The sequence below is a fragment of the Artemia sp. Qi Xiang Cuo genome, chromosome 16, assembly GCF_049724085.1.
Source record: "Artemia sp. Qi Xiang Cuo chromosome 16, ASM4972408v1, whole genome shotgun sequence".
In the NCBI taxonomy this organism is placed as follows: Eukaryota; Metazoa; Arthropoda; class Branchiopoda; order Anostraca; family Artemiidae; genus Artemia; species Artemia sp. Qi Xiang Cuo.
In genome coordinates this window covers 45,584,211-45,610,028 of record NC_142809.1, presented here as the reverse complement: position 1 = coordinate 45,610,028, position 25,818 = coordinate 45,584,211, and the positions used below count along the sequence as shown (strand labels likewise).

Sequence of the window (25,818 nt, the reverse complement as noted above, 5' to 3'; positions counted from 1 at the left end):
TTTCAGGATTTCAGATTTCATCATGGGTAACTCGGTATGACATGCAGAATTCTCAACGAGGGGAGCTAGCCCTTTTGGAAAAATCTCAGTTTTAAAATACTGCATTCTATGTAGTGAAAATTGGGCGAAATTTCGTTTGAGCTGACACTTCTCGTGAAGTGGGGTTAAAGCTGACACTGGTGTTGCTGGGACTGGGGAGGTGGTCTTCGAAAATTGAAGCCCTGCCCCTACTCTGACAAGAAGTTGAATCATCCTCTGGGAGAGGAGGGTCAGTGGATATTCGTCATTAATCTCCTTGAGGATACTGAGCATCTTAACTCTTTAATTTGTAGAGTGGGGGTGCAAGGTGAAGGTATAAAAGGTAGCTTAAAAGGCTTTACCTGCATACTAAAAGTATCCTTAGAGGAACAGTCGGGAAACAAGCAACTTTCATTCCAGTTAGTAGCATCAATTCGAAAGCACTCTTTCAGCTCCTGTATGAAAAAAAGAACTGCACCCTCCACATTTGACTGAATTAGGAAACGCTCCTATCCTGAATTCATGACAGATTAATCTTTGTCCCAGATATACTTTGTCCCAGAATCTTTGAACCAGAGTATAAACGAAGAGGTTAACAAACAAATGTGCTCCTGTTTGTTACGAGGTGTTAACAGGTAGAATACTAGATGAAGAGAATGCTAGGGAATGTTGAACTGAATCAAAAGACTCTATGTGCATCCAGTTGCTTAAAAGGGTGTATGTGTAAAATCTCAGGAACTGGTAAGGGTGCTCAGTTAAAACTTTCAGGGAATATTAAGGGGAGTATAGCACTAAAACAAAACACATTGAGTGCTTTCATGTTGCAAAAGGGGTTTCCTGAGCATATCTATATTAATCTCGCAAAAATGTCTATGTGTATTAAGTTGGAATTTTCAGTGACGGTTAAGGGGGGTGTTAAAATACAGCAAGGGACACTACATACTTCCTCGTTCTGGAAATAGCAAATCTTCAATATTCAAAGAATAGTTAAGGGTTATTAATTTGAGACTTTCAGAGAATATTCTGGGGGGTGTTAAATTTAAAGCCAGTATAGGCCTCCCGGTTGTCATTGGTCGTATCTGTAACATCTCAAAAAGGCTAAAATTATTAAGTTGAAACTTTCATGAAATATTGATCAGGGATGTTGAACAAAATCAAAAGACACTACTTGCATCCAGGTTGTCAACATGGCATGTTTGAAATACCTTAGGATCATTTAAGGGTATTGAGGCAAAACTTACAATAATATTTGATGGTGATGCTGTACTTAATCAAAAGACATTTAATGCCATACAGCTGTCAAAAGGCTGTATCTGCAATGTCTCAGGAACAACTGTTGGCATTAGTTTAAAATTTCAAAGATCATTGACTGGAAAGCTAAACTAAATCAAAAGATACAATGTGCATCCAGACTGTCAAAATGGTGTCATCAACATCCTAAAAAAGGCCTCTGTATGAGGTTAAAAGTTTTAGTAAATACTAACGGGGACATTGAAATAAATCTAAAACCACTATTTGCGTACAAGTTTTCAAAAGGACTTATATGAAATATATCAAGAATGGGTATGGCATTAAATTTAAAGATCTAGGGCATTTTGAGAGGGATGTTGAACTCAATCAAAAGACATTGTGTGCATTCAAATTGACACAACAACATCTTTTTCACCATTTGCTTAGCAAACTCTCACGCCGGAGTCACAAATACATTACTTTATAGAACCAGAAATGAAGAGAGCTGAGTGATCCCTCTTTTATATATTTGTTCTCTAATTTCATTTTTGTTCATATGTAATCTTTTTAATATTCTCCCAGATGGCTACTTACGAGTATATTATCTTTAAATTGCGGTTGAATTAAAATCTTAGTTCAAACGACGCCTCAATCGCAATAATCAGTGGATACTGGGACATTAATTCTGAGTCAGCAAACATTAAAGGCTACGCTGGCTACTTTAATACTCGTCGCGACCGTGGCCTGAATTGTCGTGGAGGCGGTGCAAGATTTTACTTTCGGGACGATTTACCGTCAAAGCTGTTAAGCGATCTAATTATTGACTCCGACCGTGAGATATTGTGGATGAAAGAACCAACACATTTATCAAGAAGATTCTGTGTTTGATAGTCGCCTCGGTCTGTTACCCTGAGAGTGCCAGAAACAGGAAATAACTTATTGAGCACATATGGTTTTTCGTAGACAAAATAAGCCGAAACTATGCCTCTCCTGCCTTTGTAATTGCTGGTGACTTTAACCAAACAAACAAACAGTGAGTTTCTGGTTTCTTGGATTTGCGGCAAGTTGTCGCAATACCGACCTATCAGAGTGGCAGCATATTTGACTTGATCTTAACCAACCTTAAAGATTTCTATGATGTACCGTGGTCCCTAGGACCCCACCAGAAATCCGATCATTTCATAAATTTCTGGGAAGCAAATTCGGCAATGTTCAAAATAAAACAAGTCAAAGCTACTATATGACCACAAATAAGGGATTCTATTTCTACGTTTGGTCACTGGATCGGCAACTACGAATTTGATGACATTTGCTCCGAGCCGGACATGAACGTCAAAGTCAGTAAGCTAAATAGCCTATTTCAGGAGAGGTTCCATGCTTGTTCCCCGACTAAAGTCCTTACCGTTACACATACTGAAAAACCATGGATCACAAGCGACCTCAAGGACCTAATTGAGACTCGCTGCCACCTTCAAAGCATTGGCGATTCAGTTGTTTCAGCCAAGTTACGGAACCATTTTCTCAAACTGAACACGCGAGCGAAGAGACAATATGTAAAGGACAAAATTATGCCCTTAGATTCACACAAATGGCATTCATCAATAAAAAAAATGCTGATAAAACGACAACCAGTGACTTAAGGGTATTGAAAGAGGATAGTTGCTTGTTATCGGCTACGAAAGTGAACTCGTTTTGTTGGCATCTGTACAACCTTTCCGTCAATCACCAGTTCAGAAATCGAGCCTCTCATTACTGAAGCAGAGATTGATAATACAGGAAAAATTTCCAATTTTGCGGTTTATAAAGAACTTCAGAAGCTGAATAGGAACTGTGCGTCCTACCCTGGCAATCTTCCTTTAAAGTTGTTACATGAATTCGCTATTTTCTTGCCAAGTCACTCTCCTCAATTAATATCCAGTGTTTCCAAGAGCAAGTGTTCCCTAGTGCTTGGAAGAGAGCGTACGTTTGCGTCATACTCAAAGTGAAGGTTCCCAAATCTTGCAACTAAATCCGACCTATCTCAATAACCCCAAACCTGTCTAAGGTGCAGAAACGTTTATATACCGGGAGCTGAAATCACAGGCTTCTCTTTCTCTTGACCCATATCAGTACAGATGATTGAAAGGAAGCAGCACAACTGTTTACTTAGTAGAAATGTATCACCTTATTGTCGAGTGGCTTGGCCGAGGAAGTGCGATTGTCGATCTTTTCCTAGTGGATTACCAAAAAGCTTTTGACCTTATTTGCCATTTCATAGTTAGGACAAATTTACCCCCAGTGGGTGCACGGAAGCATATTTTCCTTTTAGTGATCGTTTTTTTGCAAGACCTTTTTTAATGCGTCTACAGGTTTCTCCCTGGAGACACCCACTCCGAATGGGCTAAGAACACGTTTAGTGCTCCACAAGGGACGAAAATTGCAGTGTTGTTCTTTTTAGCAGTTATAAACTTTGTTCTTTCTGAGTTTAAGGACAGGTTTTAAGTATGTAGACGACTTGTCAGTTCTTCTGAAATATTTCATTGAAAACCCCAAGGCAGTTCCCCAATTCAGTAATGCAATAATGAGCAACTTTAAAGACTAATGTACTATCAACAACCTTCAAATCAACGAAAGAAAAACCAAATCCTTCGCTTTAATCCTCTTAAGAGGGACTTTGTCAATCCTCCTCCGCCGTATCTTACTGTATCATCGGCTGTAATTTTCGGTGTCACATTTAGTATTGAGTGCTAGTTTAGTAGTCATGTTCTTACAATCACTAAAAAGGCATGTGGTGCGATGCGTACCCTTATCTTACTACGTCGTTTCGGTTTTTCTGTGTCCCAAATTAAGAACGGCTTAACATACATACACCCCACAGATTCTTAAGTATGCTTGCCTTGTATGAAGCCCTCAAGTCAAAAAAACAAGTTATCTACGCAATTAACTTAAGTTACTACAAAAAAGAGCCTTTAAAGTTATTCTTTCAAACGCATCTGTAAGTTATGAATCGGTATTTTCTGTCCTACAACTACCGTTTTTCGCGAACATCGTTGGGGTTTGATCTGCAAATTCGGCCAATTTTTTCGTAGCAGTGAAAAACATAAAGAGATTCTACCACCAGTTATGTGAAATAAAAGAAACACAAGGTCAGTTAACAAAGTGAGATTGGAATTACCTACTCCTAGAACAAACCGTTTCTCCAGTTAAGATGGACTTTGTCAATCCTCCTCCGCCGTATTTTATTGTATCTTCGGCTGTAATTTTCGGTGCCATATTTAGCGTTGAGTGCTAGTTTAGTAGTCATGTTCATACAATCACTAAAAAGGCATGTGGTACGATGCGTACCCTTATCTTACTACGTAGTTTCGGTTTTTCTGTGTCCCAACTTAAGAACGGCTTATCATACATACATCCCACAGATTCTCAAGTATGCTAGCCGTGTATAAAGCCCTCAAGTCAACAAAACAAGTTATCTACACAATTAACTTAAGTTACTACAAAAAGAGCATTTAATGTTATTCTTTCGGATGCATCTGTAAGTTATGAATCGGTATTTTCTGTCCTACAGCTACAGTTCCTTCGCGAACGTCGTTGGGGTTTGATCTGCAAATTTGGCCAATTTCTTCGTATCAGTAAAAAACATAAAGAGATTCTACCACCAGTTATGTGAAATAAAAGAAACACAAGGTCAGTTAACAAAGTGAGATTGGACTTACCTACTCCTAAAACCAGCCGTTTTTCCAGTTCGTTCGTTCTTTTTTAGATGTCAGTGTTTAACAAGTTATAGTGTATTGTTTTTTCATTTTTCTTGTTTTCGTTGTGAGTACTAGCGCCATTTAGTTGGAATTTTTATTCTAAACTATGGTTGCTTGTATAAACAAAACTATTCTATAATAGCTTAATTCTTATGCCAAAACCAGAAAGACTAAACAGATGGTAATTAAAAAAGACTTTCCACAAAAGACGTTTTTCAAAGCAAAGTAAAGCGCCATATCGAAACTCAAGACGATCAAAATGAAGCCCTATAATAATTCAAATCTTAAAGAGCGATAATAAATTGTCAAAGATTAGTTAAACCCAAAACGACCAGAATTTAAAATGAACAATACCTTCAAACATAAATGTAATAGGTACTGATACAAATGACTAATTAAATTTTAAAACGAAAAAAGGAATCCTCAATTCAAGCTTAAAATTAACAGAAATTACTACAAACAGGAATTTGGCTACTGCCCTCAACCCAATCCAAAAAGCTATAACCTCCATTATGTCATTTGCACTTTACTGAAAACGAGATATTTTTTAATCGTAATTTTTATACTTGCAACATTAAATATTAAAATTTGGTTCATTTTTTTTAGTTGTTTTAAGTCATTTTGGTTATTATAACGATTTTGTTCATTGTTTTTCGTTTATATTTGAAGAAAAATACACTGCTATAAAAATATATACAGTTTTCAACAAAACAAGTTTTCATTCAGTCGAGACTGATGAATCCCCCGAAAGCGTCATTCCGCACTCATGTTTACTCATACTGAAGCTGAAACCATACTCCAGAAGGTTAACAGTGAAAGAACAACTGAAACAGATTAGTAAAAAAGTCCTTTTTCTGTTATATAGTTATGTTGCATTATTTAATTCTCTTAAATCTGCCTCACGTTAAAAGTTTTAACCTGTCCAGGTCTTACTTGTTTTTCAGAAAGCTTTTGGCATTAAAAACTAAACTGTCATAAAAAAAATGAAAGACGATTTGCAAACTCAATGATACGGTTTACAAACTTAACTAAATTACTTGACATCATGGAAGGATCGCAGAGAAAAGTCTTCAAAGATTCTAAATAAATATTCTAAAATTCTATCATAGTAATCCTGAGATTGTCATTGAGATGTAATTGGCTCATTAATGTTTGATTTTAACAAAGAAACGTCTCCCAACACAAACTTACAATTAAAACGCATTGCTAACCCACAGATTTTAAATTAGGAAAGCAAGGTTCTGTGATTGTCTTTGAAATGTAAGTAAATTCTACTTTGTGTTTTTCTTTCCTGTTTACTATAATAAGCTGTATAATAAACTTTTGGGAGTAAATTCACTCCCTAAATAAGGCCAGGTCCTGCCTTTGTCCATCTACAACAAGCCCAATGTCATTGCTATCCAAAATGTTTGGGGGGGGGGGCTAGACATTTTACCAACTGGCTAGTCTTTTTGTCAATAATTAGTATAATGTCTGTTTCAAATACAATATATAAAAAACCACTGAATAAGTTGGTAAAACTGCTGCATTTACCAACCAAGATTTAGATTAACCAACATATCATGTCACTATTTTAATGCTGTTTATTTAACCTAATGGAGAATTGTTGCACCATCCATAATTTCATGGCTGGAGTTGGTAAAACTGCTGCATTTACCAACCAAGTTCAAAATCTCTGCAGGCTAGATGACATGTCAGTAGGCTATTCTTGTGGTCTTTATTGAACTGAACAAAGAATTTTAGTGGTTATTGGTGCATTATGTGAGCCAATTTAACCAAATAAATTTTATCTTAACCCCTAAAAATACCCAAATCAGGGTATATATTTTCACATCATGAGGTTAGGGTAAAAATTCATCTTTTATGCAAATTAAGATTATATTTAGAATAATATTTTAATTTTATTTGTATATTTCCCCACTAGGGGAGTGGGGATATATATTCTGTAAGTATATAGGCTTTAAGATATTCTTCAATGTCTTAGAAGTGTATTTTAAAATCTTGTTTAAAAAAAACAGAACTTAATAATGGGATTCAACGTCATCTATGAAAGCAAATTTATAGCAACAATTCAAAAGATTTACACATTGCATTGGGAGCTTGCAAAAATCATAATTTTTTCTTTTAAGTTGGAAAAAGAAGGAAATATTTGAGGATAAAAGTTCTCCCCTTGGATAAGATGTTAACTAGGATCATTATACATATTTTAAAGCAAGAATTGTTTTCTTAACTTGTCTCCTTATCAAGAGTAGCAATTTTAAATTTTTACCTTGTGCATGGCAATGTAACCAAAAAGTCTGGGTGCATAATTGTAACTTGTAATTCTTATTATTTTGTTCATAAACCATTTTATCTGGGTATCTGTTTCCAGGTGTATCCTGAGGCTTGTTTTATTTGAGGGGCAATATTTGTAAATTTTTCCAAATTGCTACCTGATTTATGCTGAATTTTCTGTAGAAATAAAAAATTTTGCTAAATTCTGGCCAATTTTTCTATATTTCTGCCAAAATTTTTTCCTTACGCAAAAATTTTAACAAATCCCAAAAAATTTGGGGGGGGCCCCCCCCCAAATTTTTATATACTGATGATTCAACAGTTTTTGTAAAAAAAAAGAAAAAACACTTTTTCAACTCCAGAAGGCTTAATTTAAAGATTATTTGAAAAAAACTATGTTTTCTGAAGAGTTAAAGAGGCTGAGTTACAAGGTCGAACCTTAAAACGTACAGGGATTAGGAGGCACAGTTGGGGGCTGCCGCCCCAAACCCCCGCTTTCGCAGCCTTTAAATAAAAAAAAAGTTTTTTAAACTGAAAGTAAGGAGCGACATTAAATCTTAAAACGAACAGAAATTATTCCGTATATGAAAGAGGCTGTGCCCTCCTCAACGCCTAACTCTTTACGCTAAAGTTTTTATTGTTTAAAAAAAGAGTTGTGAGAAAGTCAAACTTTAGCATAAAGAGCGAGGCGTTGAGGAGGGCACAGCCTCTTTCATATACGGAATAATTTCTGTTTGTTTTAAGATTTAATGTCGCTCCTTACTTTCAGTTTAAAAAACTTTTTTTATTTAAAGGCTGCGAAAGCGGGGGTTTGGGGCGGCAGCCCCCCAACTGTGCCTCCTAATCCCTGTACGTTTTAAGGTTCGACCTTGTAACTCAGCCTCTTTAACTCTTTAGAAAACATAGTTTTTTTCAAATAATTTCTGCACGTTTTTGTACAGTTTATTACTTATTATTGCTTCTTGTAACTCAGCCTCTTTAACTCTTTAGAAAATCTAATTTTTTTCAAATAATTTAAAAAAGAAACTGGGTTTCTTTTTAAAGTTTGAATTCAGTATTAAAAAAATTGCTCTGATGGTGAATCGAACCCGGGTTTTCCGCCTGAAAGTCTGGAGTTTAACCGCTAGACTATACAGACAGAAAAGTAATTGTTTTTTGTATATGGAAGCTATTTTCGACGCAAGCAAATTCCCAAAAAACTTGATATTTGGTTTTTGGAAAACAGGGAAGGAGTGATCAGATTGAGCTGAAATTTCGAGGATAAGCTCCCAGGCCCCAGGAAAGATTATGCTTCAAATTTCAGCCCGATCAGACAACGTTAAAGGGGGGTTGTGGTCGGAAAAATTAACATGGGCTAATATAGGAAAAGGAGGTTTTTTGTAAATGTAAATTCGGGGGATAATTTTTTCGGTATTAAAATATCAAAAGGCCCTAACAGGTCGAATTCTGCTTCGAAAGAGTCCTCATTCAATCGGATCCGGGGCCAACTGTGGCCTGTAGGCGTGGCTAAGAAAAAAAAAAAAGAAATGAATTTTAAGTGGCTATATTTGGTTTTTTGAAAACAGGGAAGGAGTAATCGGATTGAGCTGAAATTTCGAGGATAAGCTCCCGGGCCAGAGGAAAGATTAACTTATAAATTTCATCCCAATCGGACAACGTTCACGGGGGGCTGTGGTGGTAGGGACCAAAAGTCCGGCCCAGTTTACCACAGGAAGATAAAGTCAGAGGAGGATTAAATTTTGCACGTGTCTTAGTTTGAGCTTGGGCTACAAAATGCGATTACTGCCGTCTCTCTGCGACCTCTAGGACCTGAAATCGCTTAACATTGTGGTGGGTCGCCTCTTTATAGAGGCACAAGTGTGCCTCCTTGACTTGGTTTGAAAAGGGTTTCAGTCTGTAGAAAAAATATCTACAAATCTAACTATTTGATTTGTAGTTTGAAGTTCTACCAGAAAAGGGTACAAAACTCCAATTTTCTTAAATTGGAGCGTTTTCACCCACAAATTTGACAGAACAAAAAAGTTACCAGTTTTTAATGTAAGTCAGAACCCAATTGCACATGTGTTGAAATACTTGGGGAATACCTGTTTGCAGATCCTGCTTGGTTTGACATGCCTATTCTTTTTACTTTATTTCTTCATTTCTCTTCAACTGTTTTAAATGTGTAAATGCATAAAATACTATTCAGATAATGGAAGAAAAAAACTGAAAAAAATGCCTTAAGTATAGGGACAAAATTGGATAATCATATGTTAAAACAAACTATAGTATAAATATTTTCTTTCGTACTTCTTACAACATTAAAAATAATACAGTAAAATAAATCTGTAACTGATGAGCTTTCAGCAATTAATACTATTATATATCAAATATTCACTTTAATTTTATTTGTTCTTTCCAAGCCTGTATTAGACACATGTAGTTTCACTACAGACAAGAGTTTGGCTACTGCCCCCTTCCCTAACTGTAAAAGTGTAAAGCCTACTGCATCATTGCCAGTTTGCTGAAAACAAACCTTTCAGCAATTAATATTATCATATATCAAATATTCACTTTAATTTTATTTGTTCTTTCCAAGACTGTATTAGACACGTGTAGTTTCACTACAAACAAGAGTTTGGCTACTGTCCCCTTCCCTAACTGTAAAAGTGTAAAGCCTACTGCATCATTGTCAGTTTGCTGAAAACATATTATATTACAAATATTTTCTTTCATACTTCTTACAACATTGAAAATAAAAATGAAAATCATAGATAAATAAAATCTTGAACTGATGAGCTTCCAGCAATTAATATTATTATAAATATCAAATATTTGGTTTAATTTTATTAGTTCTTTCCAAGACCATTCAATACACATATAGTTTTCAGTAAAGTGCCAATGATGCAGTAGGCTTTAGACTTACAGTTAGGGAACTGAAAAGTAGCCAAACTCTTCATTGTTGTGACTTTTGTTTGTTATTAACTTAATTTGCATATTCAAAAGTTTTATTCATTTTAAAATTTATTTATTCATTTATGTAAGTTGTTGTTGTTTGTTTCTTTGCTGTGATTCTTTATTTTCTGCTGGTTTTGGGTTTCATTTAGTCTTTAATAGTAATTTAGTAGTAATTTTCATTGAATGAGCCCCCTCCAAAGTCAATAAAACCACCCCTTTCACAAAATCTTTATATGTTGACAATGGACCACTTGTATAAGTTACAGCCCTTGTCCTGGGGCTGTGGGGTATTTGTCAACCCCTGAGCTATTGATTTTTGGTCTATTTTTGAACTAAATGGCTACTGTATTTCAAAACTTTGATTGGATACATTTGGGGAAAAAGAGCTTGAGGGGGGGGGGCTGGTTTTCCTACAATCACTTTCTACTCTTAAGAAGGGTACTATAAGTTCTGATTTCCAATTGAGTGAGCCCCCTCCGAAGTTTGAACGACCACCCGTTCCATATGCAGTGCCTCTGGGGGAAAATCAATAAATAATAAAACATGGAAGCTATTTACTTATTCATCTATATTTGCACATGTTATTAGCTTATTATGTTTGCTATGATTGTTAATTTTAATTCTGTTTGTTTGGGTTTCATTTATTCTTTATTTGTAATTTCTGGGCGTTTTAAGTTTGAACTATAATGGGAATTAATGTCTGCTGGTCTTGAATTTTATATGGCTCTTTACTTTTCTTTGAAAAACTTCTTTTTATGCAAAGTTTTTTTTAATTAATTTCCGTTTGTTTTTATTACTGAAGCTTTTATTGGTTTACAAAATTAATATTTTTACAGTTTTTCACATCTTCTACTTAAGAGTTAAAATGTATGATCATAATTATTAGTTACCCTACCTGTTGAATTGTTGAATTGTATTATCATAGGAACTTATTTCTGCTGGTCTGAAGCTTAATTAGGCTCTTCATTTTTCTTTGACAAACTTCTTTGTTGGAAAAAGAATTTTTAATTAACTTCTCTCTGAAATACTTCTTTTCATGGAAAGTTTTTTGAATTAATTTCTGCTTGTTTTTATTACCAAAGATTTTTATTGGTTTATAAAATGAATATTTCAACATCTTTTCACGTCTTAGATTTAAGTAACACTTATAAGACTTATAACTTATAAGACTTATAACTTACAACCCTTGCCCCCTGGGCTCTGGAGCATGGGCGCCCATAAGGGGTGGGGGGGGGGGCGCCAGCCACCCCTGGCGGAATGACGGTGTCATATATTTGCATTAATTATAAAAAAACTTTTTCCACAGAATAAGTTTTCAAAGAAAAGTAGAGCTCTGTTAAGCAAAAAATGGGCAGAAATAAAGTCAAATAATCTTCCAAGCATAAAACTACCACAAATCACTATCAACAATTAAATGAAACTCAAAACAAACAGAAATTATAATAAATAGCCAAGTCAAACTCAAAACAAGCAAAAATTAAAATTACTAGTGGTGACAATCCCCATGCTTTCTCAAGACCAGGACATAACTTAGGCTCTACTGAAAAAAACAACAACAAATGACTGTGGATTGTCAGTTTGATATACCTATAAACTCAAAACGAAATGCCGATTAGACCAGGTAAGCCCCCCCCCCCCCCCTAAAATTCAGCCTATGCTCTGGGGGGTACGAGCATCCCTTTCATAAGAACCATGTACGCCCCCAGGACCACACTTACAACGCCTACTTCTGGGCTCTGGGGGGCGTTTTTGTTATCTAATTTTTGAACAATTTCCAAAACACTGGGTATCTCAAAAATGGTAGCGGACGTGTTTGGGGAAAAAAGAGCGTGGGGGGGGGGGGGGCTAGTTTAACTCTCTTTACTCTTAAAAAGTGAACTAGAACTTTCAGTTTCCAATCAAATGAGCCCTCTATGAAGTTTTTACGAGCGTCTCTTTCATACACATGCCCTTAGGGCATAACTTAGAACGCATTCCTCTGTACCCTGGGGGGTTCTATTGACACCGGATTTCTTCTTGTCTCACCTTTGAACTATTTTTAACAAGATGTCTATCTCAAAATTTTCATCAGATGGGTTTTGAAAAAGAAGGCATGGGGGGAGGGGGCTAGCTGCGCTCGGATCCCTTTTGATTATTAAAAAGTGAGCTCGAACTTTCAATATCCAATAAATGAGCCCTCTCTGAAGTTTATATAAGCATCCCTTTCATACGAACAATATATGCCCCAGGGCATAACTTACAACGCCTGCCCCCGGGCCCTGGGGAGTTGTGACAACATCTGAGTTTTTGTTATCTGACTTTTGAGAAATTTTTGATTTAGTGGCTCTCTCAAAATTTTTATTGGATGCATTTGGGGAAAAAGGGGCGTGGGGGGAGGGGGCTAGTTGCCCTCCAATCTCTTTTGACTCTAAAAAACTTAACTAGAACTTACAATTTCCAATCAAATGAGCCATCTCTGAATTTTTTACGAGCATCCCTACAATAAGAACTATATATTCCCCCAGGGCATAACTTACAACACCTGCCCCCAGGCCCCGGGGGGCTGTGTTGACCCCTGAGTTTTCGTTATATGGTCATTGAACTATTTAAAAAAAAGCTATCTCAAAGTTCTTATCGGATGGGTTTGAGGAATAAAGGACGTGGAGGAGGGGGGGTGCTAGGGGCCCTCCAATCTCTTTCGACTCTTAAAAAGTGAACTAGAACCTTCAATTACCAATCAAATGATCCCTCTTTGAAGTTAATACGAGTATCCCTTCCATAAGACCCATATATGCCCCCAGGGTATAACTTACAACGCCTGCCCACTGGCCCTGGGGGTTTTTGTCGACACCGAGATTTTGTCACATGTTTTTGAATTATTTTTAACAAAATAGCTATCTTAAAATTTTTATTGGATGCATTTGGGAAAAAGGGTTTGGGGAGGGGAAGCTGATTACCCTCCAATATCTTTTGATGCTTAAAAAGCAAACTAGAACTTTCAATTTCCAATCAAATGAGCCCTCTCTGAAGTTTATACAAGCATTCCTTCCATAAGAACCATATATGCCGCCATGGCATAACTTATAACCCTTACCGCTGAAGACTGTGGGGGGAGTGTCCTGCTAAAACATATCATTTCCAGAACTTTTAAGTACGTTGAACAAAATGGCTATATCAAGATTTTGATTGGATGTGTTTGGGGAAATTGTGGGCGTGGAAGAGATGTCAGTTGCATTAAAATCACTTTTGACTATTAAAAAGGGAACTAGTCGTTTAAATTTCCGATCGAATGAGCCCTTAATGAAGTTTTTATGACCACATTGTCTATACAAAATCTTATATTCCCCCAGGGCATAAGTTACAACCCTTGCCTTGACGGCTGTGGGGGAGTTGTCATCCTCAAAGACCTAATGTCCTGAACTTAAAACTACGTTTAATAAAATGGCTGTCTCGAAATTTTGATTGGATATGTTTGGGGAAAAGGTGGGCGTAAGAGGGGGGTTAGTTGCCCTTAAATCACTTTCGACTATTAAAAAGTGCACTAGTCCTTTGAATTTCCAATTGAATGAGCCTTTTTTGAAGTTTCTACGACAATGCCTACTATAAAAACCTTATAAGCCCCAACAGGGCATAACTTAAAACCCTTGCCCTGAGGGTTGTGGGGGAGTGTCCTCCTCAAAAATATATTTTCTATTTTGAAATCAACTACACTGAACAAAATGGCTATCTCAAAATTTTGATTGGACGTGTTTGGGGAAATGATGGGCGTGGGGGGGGGGGCTAGTTGCCCTCCAATCACTTTCGACTATTAAAAAGGGCAATAGCCCTTTGCATTTCCAATCGAATGAGCCTGTTTTGAAGTTTCTGTGACAACGCCTTCTATAAAAACCTTATAAATGCCCCAGGGCATAACTTAAAACCCTTGCCCTGAGGGTTGTGGTGGAGTTTCCTCCTCAAAAATATATTTCCTATCTGGAAATCAACTACGCTGAACAAAATTGCTATCTCAAAATGTGGATTGGAGGTGATTTGGGAAATGATGGGCGTGGGAGGGGGGCTAGTTGCCCTCCAATCATCTTTGACCCTTAAAAAGGGCGCTAGAACTCTCGATTTTCAATCCAATGAACCCCCTTTGAAGTTTCTACGGCAATGCCTTCTATAAAACATTATATGCCCCCAGGGCATAACTTAAAACCCTTGCCCTAAGGGTTCAATCAACTACGCTGAAAAAAATGGCTATCTCAAAATTTTGATTGGATGTGGTTGGGAAATGATGGCCGTTGGGGGGGGGGCTAGTTGCCCTCCAATCACTTTCGACTATTAAAAAGGGCACTAGCCCTTTGAATTTTCAATCGAATGAGCCTGTTTTGAAGTTTCTATGACAACGCCTTCTATAAAAACCTTATAAATGCCCCAGGGCATAACTTAAGCCATTTCCCTGAAGGTTGTGGGGGAGTGTCCTCCTCAAAAATATATTTTCTATCTGGAAATCAACTACGCTGGACAAAATTGCTATCTCAAAATGTTGATTGGATGTGTTGGGGGGAATGATGGGCGGGGGCGGGGGGGGCTAGTTGCCCTCCAATCACTTTTGACCCTTAAAAAGGGCACTAGATTTCTCGATTTCCAATCCAATGAACCCCCTTTGAAGTTTCTACGGCAACGCCTTCTATAAAAACCTTATATGCCCCCAGGGAGTAACTTAAAACCCTTGCCCTAAGGGTTCAATCAACTATGCTGAACAAAATGGCTATCTCAAAATTTTGATTGGATGTGTTTGGGGAAATGATGGGCGTTAAGGGGGCTAGTTGCCCTCCAATCACGTTCGGCTATTACAAAGGGCACTAGCCCTTTGAATTTCCAATCAAATGAGCCTTTTTTGAAGTTTTTACGACAACGGCTTCTCTAAACTCCTAATAAGCCCCCAGGGCATAACTTAAAACCATTGCCCTGAGGTTTTAGGGGGAGTGTCCTCCTCAAAAATATATTTTCTATCTGGAAATCAACTACGCTGAACAAAATGGCTATCTCAAAATTTTGATTGGATATGTTTGGGGGAATGATGGACCGGGGGGGGGGCTAGTTGCCCTCAAATCACTTTTGACCCTTAGAAAGGGCACTAGAATTCTCGATTTCCATTTGAATGAGCCCCTTTTGAAGTTTATACGACGACCCCTTCCATATGAAGTGCCTCTGGGAAAATAAAATAATAATAAAACATTGGAGCCATATGGCGTTTACTATAGGTATCGCTATAGCGTTGCCTCTGATTTCTGTTCATTTTGGGTTTCATTTATTTATCGATGCTGATTTGTGGTAGTTTCATGCTTGGTAGATTATTGGATTTTATTTTTGCTCATTTTTGTTTGATGGAGTACTTTACTTTTCTTTAAAAAACTTATTTTGTGGAAAAAGTTTTTTAAGTTAATTTCTGTTCGTTTTATATTAACATAGTCTTTTCAGGGAAAAAGAAAATAATACTTCAAATCTTTTCTTTTTTTAAGACTTAATAGTTTGGCCTGCTAATTGTATGCTGGAGAAAAATTTTCAGCAGTTTTTAATAAAATACACCCTTTTAAAAATCTGGACTCAAATAGTAGTGTTTAATTTAGTTTCATACCTCCTCTAGTTGACCTGAAATGGTAAACTTGATACCATTCGTAAATTATGCAATCCGTGTAAATTACATAGAGGATATGCAGTACAAATTAAAGGCTCTAATTCATGTCTTGAAGAGATTTGTGACTCTCACCCTAGAGGGCAACTATGCTCCAATTGTCACTATGGCAAATTTCATCAGTGAGAGAATACTTATCCTGGTATGATTGGAAAGAACCCTAAACGAGATTTTAGTTTATTTCTACGAGATTGGTATCGTCATAGTTTTAAATTATTTTAGGAGGAAACATCAGGACTACGATTCAACTGTTGGGGTAACAAGACAATTTGGTTTGTATGTCATCGTTGTGACGACACTGCCTATTATGACTATAAACCTAGTGATTTTTATTTGGCAGTTACTGAATGTGATTTACCACTTGAAAACACTGTATGTGATATTGCTTTAAATAGACAGATTGAAATACGTTAATTTCACAATATGAATGCAAATAATATCCTTGACTATACAAAGAGACATGATAAGAGTGAAGTTACATTGTACTGTAGAAAATGTGACCCTGACTTTGCAGCCAATCAAGATCAATATACAGTGAAAAACCAGCATTCAAATGATTCAAATGATCTACCAGCATTAGTTGTTCTTGGCACTTGCCTCTACAGACCAGAAAAAGAAGAAGAAGAAACCTAAAGGGGAGAATAAAGACATTGTTGTGTTTATACATTTTTATTAATAAGCAAATTTACATACATTTTTAAAACACTTTACTTGTAGGGCACTAAAATCAATATTACACAGGTCTGAGAGCATATTTTCCACCATAAAGTCGTTCAGACGGGGATCGTCTACGTAAATGTCGAGAAACTGCTTGTAAGTATAACCACGACATCTAAAAACAAAATATAGTAGCGCATGAAAAACGCAACTTTTAGTTCGTTAGATCCTGCACTCTCTTCCGGTTTTGAATAATAGTTTTCCCACTGCTTTCAATATAGTTGTTGATGTGTGGAGTGTAGAATGTATAGGGTAGGCCAAGAGGATAAAAAAATTCAATTGTCTTCATTGTTTGAAAGATGCACAGCCAATGACCTGTCTTTGCGCTCGATGGACTGCTATTAACAATGATAGTGGTATTGTGTGGTAACGTTGTTTTTATGGTATTTAAGTGGTATGGTTGTAGATTGCCTTTATTTTCCCTTTATAGGGGAGATAAAACTATGGCTCTAAGGTAATTAAACTTTGGTAGCGTTCCTTAGGCTATGACCGGACTAATGAGGCGTACCAGCTGGGTATGTTCGAGGGGCTAAAGGTAAATTGTAGAGAGGTTGGCTAAAACACAATACTTTTATTCAATTAACATATAATAATACCAGATATATATTTTCTACTGGACTGGCTGTCCCAAGTAGACCACAAGTCTCGGAAAACTACAATAATATATAATAGGATACTTAGACACTTACAATGATCCGACAAAATTCCAAGGTATTTCTAAAACAACGGACCAGAGGTCAGTCCGGCATAAAGTTAGTATCAGTCTCCCCTTCCCAAAAAATGTATCTTTTATACATTTTTATCAACCACTTCTTCCTTAAACCATCCGACGCAATAGCTAGGAAGTTGTGATTTCTCAATTTCCCTTTAAGCAGAAACTTGGCAGGATATGTTCCTTATCTTAATAAAAGTGGTATTTCTAAACTTTGTATTTGTGTCTTAATATATTTTTACAAAATTCCAAATTGAATAAATCAGAAGGCTTCACCCCAATACTCCCGATTTAAAGTAGAGTTGCCCACAACTCTCAATACTTTACTGTTAAAAACAACTTAATTTTGGTTACAGCTATTATGCTGCCATCTTTGGGTTATTATGTGTATATACCCTCAATGGTTTTCCTTAGGGTCATGTTTCTGGTCCAGTATAGGCCATGTTCTTTTTTGTCGAAGGATTTCGATTTGAAATTCATCCTTGTTTCTTTTTCTCTGTTTCTAGGACTGAAAAATACTCTTTTTACCCTTTTCATATGCATCTTCTGTTTTAGCTTGACCCCAAGCGGCTTAAGCATTATATTAGTGGTTCTGCTTAAATTAGATTTAAAGTTATATTCAAAATGTTTATAAATTATTTGAGTTTAAATTTAATTCCCATTACAATTTAATTTGTCTGTGTGATATGGTTGATATACCGTTTATTTTTCAGGTTTAGAAATGCTTTGGATAAACTACAAATAACAATTTTGGTTTTTAAATTTTCACATATATTTTTCCAGCACAAAGCATTTTCACATATTTCAATACTAAAAGCCTTGAGGCTATGTAGCACATTCTCTAGGCCTAAATTAAGTTCTGATTTTATCTCACTTTCTGATGAACTTGTAATAAAGTCTGTAATACTGCATACAGTTTCCAAAGTATCAGTTGATCAGGTATGGTTTGGTTTCTGATGATATGAGATGTTAGTATCAGGATACATATGAACTGTCTTCAAAATTTGTTACTTTCCAAAAATGCGTCAAAAAATGATTTACAAAAAATTTGATTTCCAAAAAAAGCTAAGGCTGTATTTAAAATAAATATTCACATTAGAATACCCATAAAGCATAATTTGTTACCTATATATAGTAAAAAAGAAACACTCAAAATTTGTATATATCACTGCATCCTTTTTTTTACGAAAGCTAATTACTTTTAATTACTTTCTCCTCTTTTTACTTTTAATATATAATTATTAAACACTGAACAGATTGTTTCACAATAAAAATATATATACATTGACTCGAAGTCAAACTTTTATATATAACATTAAATCATAAGTTAGAACTTAAAGAAAATAAAAATATAGTGTATATATATACAAGCATTGTGTAATAACTTACACAAGTATTTTTTTAATTCGCAAAACTAGATAGGATATTTAACTAATGGTTAAAACTTAAAGCGTTTAAAAAAAAAAAAAACACGGTATAGACTAGCATTGGAATTATTTCAAATTAGTGTTTTGTTAATTGCTTATAAAGGATTAATGTAGAATACTTCTTGAATGCTACAAAAAGCAAAATAAAAAAACACAAAAATACTCAACATATTAATTCACTATACTTACATGGATAGTTTAGGATATATATATATATATATATATATATATATATATATATATATATATATATATATATATATATATATATATATATATATATATATATATATATATATATATATATATATATATATATATATATATATATATATATATATATATATATATATATATATATATATATATATATATATATATATATATATATATATATATATATATATATATATATATATTATTATATATATATATATATATATATATATATATATATATATATATATATATATATATATATATATATATATATATATATATATATATATATATATATATATATATATATATATATATTTGTGTTGATACATAACTTAAATGTTAAAAACAAATAATAATTATGTACCCTAATAATTTATTTAATCACTGCAATATTTGTTCTTTGTACAACGTTAAATAAGTCCGTCGACTTTTATCTGGTAAGTCTTAACTGCAATTAAAATATTTACAAATCAACTCCAACAAACAGATTTATACACTTTAACTGATAACTGTGATTAGCCTCTAATCAGTTTTTAGAACACTTTTAGTTAAGTTTTGCACAAATCACAAATGCCGTTAATTAGAATAAATAGCTCTTATGAAAGTATTAAATAATCTTTGGCTTAAAGAGCCAGGTATTGACTAGGGGATGAACCCAATCATATACGTAATGTTTTCTTTCGTTTTACGTTTTGATGTTGCTCCTTACTTTCAGTTAAAAAACTTGTTTTTTTTATATATATAATTTCTGATTTTTATTTAAAGAATGCTGGGAAAGTTCTCAAATGCAATTTTTACGACATACTGGTTACAGATTTTATTTTAGTTTTAATTACGATCTTATTTTTTTTGCCAATGAGAGACAACAATTCCCTTTGCAAGGCTACATAGCTTTGAATGTAATTTTCATTATCTGTGGTTTATTGATAAGCTTGAATCTGGGAAAGTTGTATGAATGAATTTTCTGTTCACTACTGTAAGTTTTTTTCGATGTGTAATATTATGTTCTATTTTCAAAGGAATAGCGGATAGGTTTAGTTTGGGTTACGGTTCATCAGATTGAGAATTGGGTGTTTGGGTTGGCACAGATGAAAGCCACTTGTTTAAATTAAAGATCTTCTGTGCCAATTTGTTTTCTCAGATCCAATACATCGCTAGAGTTGAGATTATTACCTTGGACTACTGTGGTTTGCTTGTGACGATGAGGTTTATTTTTGATTTTTTTATAATGCATTTTGTCGTTATAAAAATAATTTATTTTTATATTGCTTTTCGTTTCTTTTACCTCGCACTTTTTTTGCTTTCTAAGCTTATTCTAAGTTTGGCTTAAATCTTTATAGCGCTTAATTATTGTTTTTCTTTTTTTTCTTTTTAGAAAAAATTATTATATTAGACTATAACTAATTATAATAAGATTACAGCTAGCTTGTACACATAGCCGGCTCTTAATGTAAACTCTTGCTGTTTTTCTTATTAATATTTTTTTTCTTTTTTTTTAATTCCCGTCAAAAACAAACGAGTTTTTTTTCAAGCACCCCAAAAATTTTATTTTCAATATACATATCAAAAGATTCTCCTTTTAATGCTGATTCTAAATATGTATAATTCTATTAGTTTCACTACACCCATTAAAAGTTACGAGTCACTTATTAATGCCCTGTGTAATTGTTTCCGTGATAAGGTTTCTGTTGGCTTTTAATGGCACGATCTATTTGTCGACTAATTGGGATATAAGGGACTATTGACTTCATTCTATTTGATTTCTACTATCAGACCGTATTTATTTGATATATTATGAAGGAAATTTTGACATTATTAAAATATAGATATTTCTTTAGAGGCTCGTTACTCGTTTTATTTTTATTTTTTCCCCGTTATAATTATTTTATTCAAATATTAATCGGCTGGGGGCCACGCTAGTCCTCCCTTTCTCTGTCTCCTTGTCTGAATTTTGGATTCAAAATTTTTGTTTGTCTTCCTTATATTATTTGCAATTTTTTCCGTGGTCTCTATAGAGTGGTTCACAAGGTTCTGAATTCGAGCGCGGTTTTATTGCTTCGTCAAATATCTTTAATCTTTGTTTCTCATGATGTTTGGCCTTTTTCATAAGTGATTTAGCTACTTGTGCTGCTGACGAAGGAACTTGTGGCTGTCCTTCTGGTTTCTTTACTTTTCTCCATAATTTCTCTCTTAAAGAGGGTTTTCTTAACGATGGCCCAGGTTTAGTTATATCTGGTTCTGTAGAAGAATTATCGGTGTCACATTCTGTTTGCTCACGTCTGGTAGATGGCGTTTGTTCCAAAAGCCATTTTTGTGTTAAGACTGTAGGTGAGTCTAATGTATGAAAATCAGATAATTCATTGGTTCCTTCCAATTTTTCTTCTTCTTTGGATTTCACCTTTGTTTTATCACGTTTAAAACCATTACGTTTTAAACCATCGCTAGTATCCGATGAGCATCAAATATTTCCCTTTTTCTCTTGTTTGTTGTGGAGAGTTTGTAGCCAAGATAGGGCTAAATACTCCTTCCACTCCTCCCAACCTTTGTGGTCGTTAAAAAGGTCATAAAATTCATATGGTCTTCTGATATATGCTGGTGAAATTGTTTCCTCTGTTTCTTCTTCTGAAGGAATAGGCTCTGATCTCCAAGGTTTTGAAAAATATCCCTTTTTCAATCTATTATGGTGTATCACTTCTTCCTTTTCCTTATACTGATGCTTTAGAACATATGTTAAGTTATTTGGTAGAATTTTTACAATCCTGTAGGGCCCATCCCATTTCGGTTTTAACTTTTTTGTCCCTTCCAGGTTAGTTTTGTATGCATAAACCAAGTCTCTTAAACAATAATTTGTCTTATTTTTGCTTGTACTGTCATATTTTTCTTTTTGTTCTGTTTTCGTATCTTCCAAATTGTCTTTAACTTGTTCCATAGCTTTTTTCATTCGCATCACAATTTCTTGCTTATATTGGTCTAGGTTGTAATATATTCTATCATTTTGTATTTCATCTAAACAAATTCTGGGATCTCTTAGATGTTGTAAAAAATGGCGTTTCTTTTAATGAACGTGAAAAAGCCGTATTTACTGCAAAGACTACAAATGGTAAATTTTCATCCCAATTTTCATTTTCCTCTCTTGCATGTATCCCCAGCATGTAAACTAATTCCCTATGTTTGTGTTCAACTTTTCCATTAGCTGCTGCCATATAAGACGATGTAAACCATCGTTTGACACCCAGATGTTCCGTAATTTCGGTCCATTGTCACTAAGTAAAATTCTAGGAAAAATTCCTTGTTCCAAAAGGAGGCGGTTGACTAAAATTTTTGCAATGTTTTTGTCCTTTCGTCTTTAATTGGAAAAGCGTATAGGTATGAGTTAAAATGGTCAACTACGGTTAGTAAACACCTATTTCCTTTCTTGGAAACTGGTAAACTTCATACTGTTCCCCAAATGTCTATTGACATTAATTTTCCTACCCCTGAAGGGGTGGGGTAGAGACCTAATTCAACCCTAGGGGTCTTTGGTGGCGACTTTTGTTTGGCAAATTCTTGGCAGCTTTGTATGAAAGCTTTTACTTTTGAGTACATTTTTGGAAAATAAAAATTTCCTTTAAGCCTCCCAATAGTTTTCGCTTCTCCCATGTGACAGCCAATCGTTGCGTGTGCCATCTGTAAAATTTCTCCTTCCAGTGATTTTGGAATTACTGGAATAATTTTTAAGTCATTTTTTCTATATTCTTGCGATGGTCTGTGATATTTTACCAAAAGATTTTTACTTTCATCAAGATCAAAATTATCTAAGTCCTTCAAAAAATATTTAAAGTGCTCTGGCAGTTCCGTTCCTTTTGATAAAAAGGATTTCATCGCTAAACAAAAATCATCTTTATCCTGATGATTCGAAATATTTTCATTAGATAGTATTTCTAATCCTCTCGGTTCGTTCTGGATGGTTGTTATCAAATTTCCTTCCGTATCATGATTTCATGACAAATAGTCTGGTAAAATGTTTGTACGGCCCTTTATATATATTGGGGTATATGAATATGCTTGCAGACGTAGTATCCACCGTGTCAGTCGTGCTTAAGTAATTTGCATTGTATGTAGCCAAATTAGTGATTTTTGGTCTACGCGCAAATTGAATTTTTTTCCAAGCAATAATTGACCAAAATATTCTGTAAAAACTACAACTTCTTAGCATTCCTTTTCAACTGTCGAATATTTTCTCTCTGCCTCCGACAGTGACCTGCTGGCGTATTGGACTATTGATTCTACTCCTTCCGAATTTATGTTTAATAGTATGGCTCCAATACTGTTCCCCGAAGCATCTGTTTGTAAACAGAAGTCTTGTGACAAATCTGGTAGTTTAAGTATTGGTGCCTGTAAGAATTGCCTTTTTATTTCATCCAGCGCTTGTTTTGCGTCCGCTGGACATTCGAATTTACCTGATTTTTTCAAAAGGTTTGTCAAAGAATGTGCAATTATTGCATAATTTTTAATATATCGTCTGAAATAGCTTAACAAACCAGAAACTGATCTGCAGCTTTTTTTATCTTTAGGAGGCTGTAAATTTTCTATGACTGTAAATTTTTCTGGATTTGGTGAAATAGTACCTTGGTTTATCAGGTGTCCAAGAAAAACTAGTTTTGGCACTACTATTTTTAACTTTTCTGGTTTTAATTTTAAACCTGCTTTTTCAAACTTTTCCAGTATTTTTCTAAGTCCGACCAAGTGGTCTTCCAGGTTTTCATTAAACAAATTACATCATCTAAATAAGCCAAGGTATCTATTTTCCTTCCTGGTTCGTTATCTTTTAACACCAAATTCATTAGTCGACTAAAACAATTTGGACTTAATGATAAGCCAAAAGGCATACGATCAAATGTGAACGTTCTTCCATAGTCTATGATTACTGTAGCTTTATGCTTTGGTTCAGCATCTAAAGCGATTTGCCAATATCCTGCTATTAAGTCAAAACTAGTGTAATATTTTGTACCTCCCAGTGAATCTAAAATTTTATCAATTCTTGGTAGCTTCATGACGTCTTTTAATGTGACGGCGTAAAAAATCTATACATAATCCCCAGGTGTTATCTTTTTTTCTGACTACTACTAGTGGAAAACACCAATCGCTAACACTTTCTTTAATTATTCCCTGATCTTCCATTTCCTTTATTTGGCTTTCCAGCCATGGTTTTAAATGATAAGGTGTTTTATAAGGTGACTTTTAATTGGAGGGTACCTGTGTTGATATTTTGTGCGTGATTAAGTGAGTTAATCCGTAATCCGCTTTGTGTCTTGCAAAAGTCCATTTGAAAATCCAAGATTATTTTCCACCCGAGTTTTTACGTTTTCCGGTAAATGTTTTAAATCAAATTGTTACAAAAAATCCGTTTTCGACATTCCATACTTTTCTTGTGGTAGCGGTTTTAATGAGGATATTTGCTCATGGCTAGTGAAATTTACGCTTTAGTTTAGATATTTTATTTCTGAATTTAAAATCGTTTCCACTGATCCAAGCTCTATTTGGTTCAGTTGTACTTTATTATAACTTCAATTTGTCAGTTTTAAGTTTGCGATACCATTTTCAATTTTAATTACTTAATTTTCCACGAAAATCGTGGGGTATTCTTTTAGGGTATATCCTATCATTGCATCCTCTGTTTTAGCCTTTTCTTCTTTTGTATTTAATTTCACTGGAATTTCAGCTGTTGCTCCCCCTTGTATTGTGATTTTTCCGCTTATTTTTAGGTTATAACTCGAATCGTCATTTTTCTTATCTGTTGTTGCGCAAATTTTCCTATTATTTTCATTTGCCTGGTTTGTGGTTATTGTATCAGTTATGGGCTCCCATACGATCCCATATTTTCTGATAGCTTCTACTCCTAGAATACAAGGAAACGGTAGCTGCTTACATATTATTACCGTTACTGTTATTTCTTTATACCCTGTGCTAAATTTTAATGTGCGACATTCCCCTGAGATTGTCATCCTTTGCCCTGTTACAGATGCCAGGGTATTCTTGCATATGCTTACGCGATTTTTAAATTAGGTGGAAATTTTTTACAAGCTTCTTCTCGAATTACTGATTTAGATGCGCCCGTATCTAGTAAACATGGTAAATTTTGAAAACACTCAATTTTAAACCAATGCAAAATCGGTAGACTATTATTATTTGCATTTGTATCACAACATTCTAAACTGTATAGGGGTCTTTGTAAAGAAAAAGCTCTGTCAACCCTTACAAGCTGGTTTCTCCGTTTAAATGCCCACTGTTTGGCCAAAAGTTTCTGGGGTTATCCCTGTTTTCTTCAGCGTTGCTATTTTGACCCTGGGTATTGTTAACCGTTTGCCTCCTAGGCCTAAATTCAGGAATATTATTAGGTGTTTGCCAAGTATTATTTGTTCCCTGCCTTCCTAAATTTCTGTCCTCCTGCGTTCTGAACTGGTGTCTTGTCTTCTACGTTTGACCTTCTTTGCGTATTCTATGCCGGCAATCTGCTGCATAGTGGTTTGGTTTGCTACAATAATAGCAATTAAATTTTTCCTTAAATTGTTTGTTGGTTTCCCGGTTATTTCTAAATATTCTTGATCTGTCATTGTTGGTTCCCCAACTATCTGTCTTTGGAGGTGGCTGCCCATATTTTCTATAGTTATTAGCTGCTAATCTCTCAAGGTTGTCAGCTATTTCCCTAGACGGCGACCCTCGGCCTCCATCGTGCCTTTTTGGTTCATGATTTGGCTCCTCAAAGCTCACCCTTTTCTGTCTCCTTTCACATTTTATATTTCCTTGGGCTCCTGTGTTATTTGTTGTCATCTGATTAAACTTTTTAATAGCTTTGTCAGATTTTACTTATATTTTAACTAGGTATATATCCTGCTCTAAATTTTCAGGGTT

The 25,818-nt window shown here is 34.9% G+C and overlaps 1 protein-coding gene across 2 annotated transcripts in view; it reads left to right on the top strand.

The window, feature by feature from the left end:
- Nucleotides 1-6,181: 6,181 nt before the first annotated feature.
- The window catches only part of LOC148942952 (uncharacterized), a 64,982-nt gene continuing 45,345 nt past the window's right edge, over nt 6,182-25,818 (top strand). The window contains exon 1 of one of the 2 annotated variants that reach the window (XM_089102009.1): nt 6,182-6,242. The gene's annotated coding sequence lies outside the window, so the exon portion shown is untranslated. Of the gene's footprint in view, nt 6,243-19,538; nt 19,595-25,818 lie in introns of those variants that run through there. The other variant, XM_089102010.1, reaches the window with a different exon arrangement.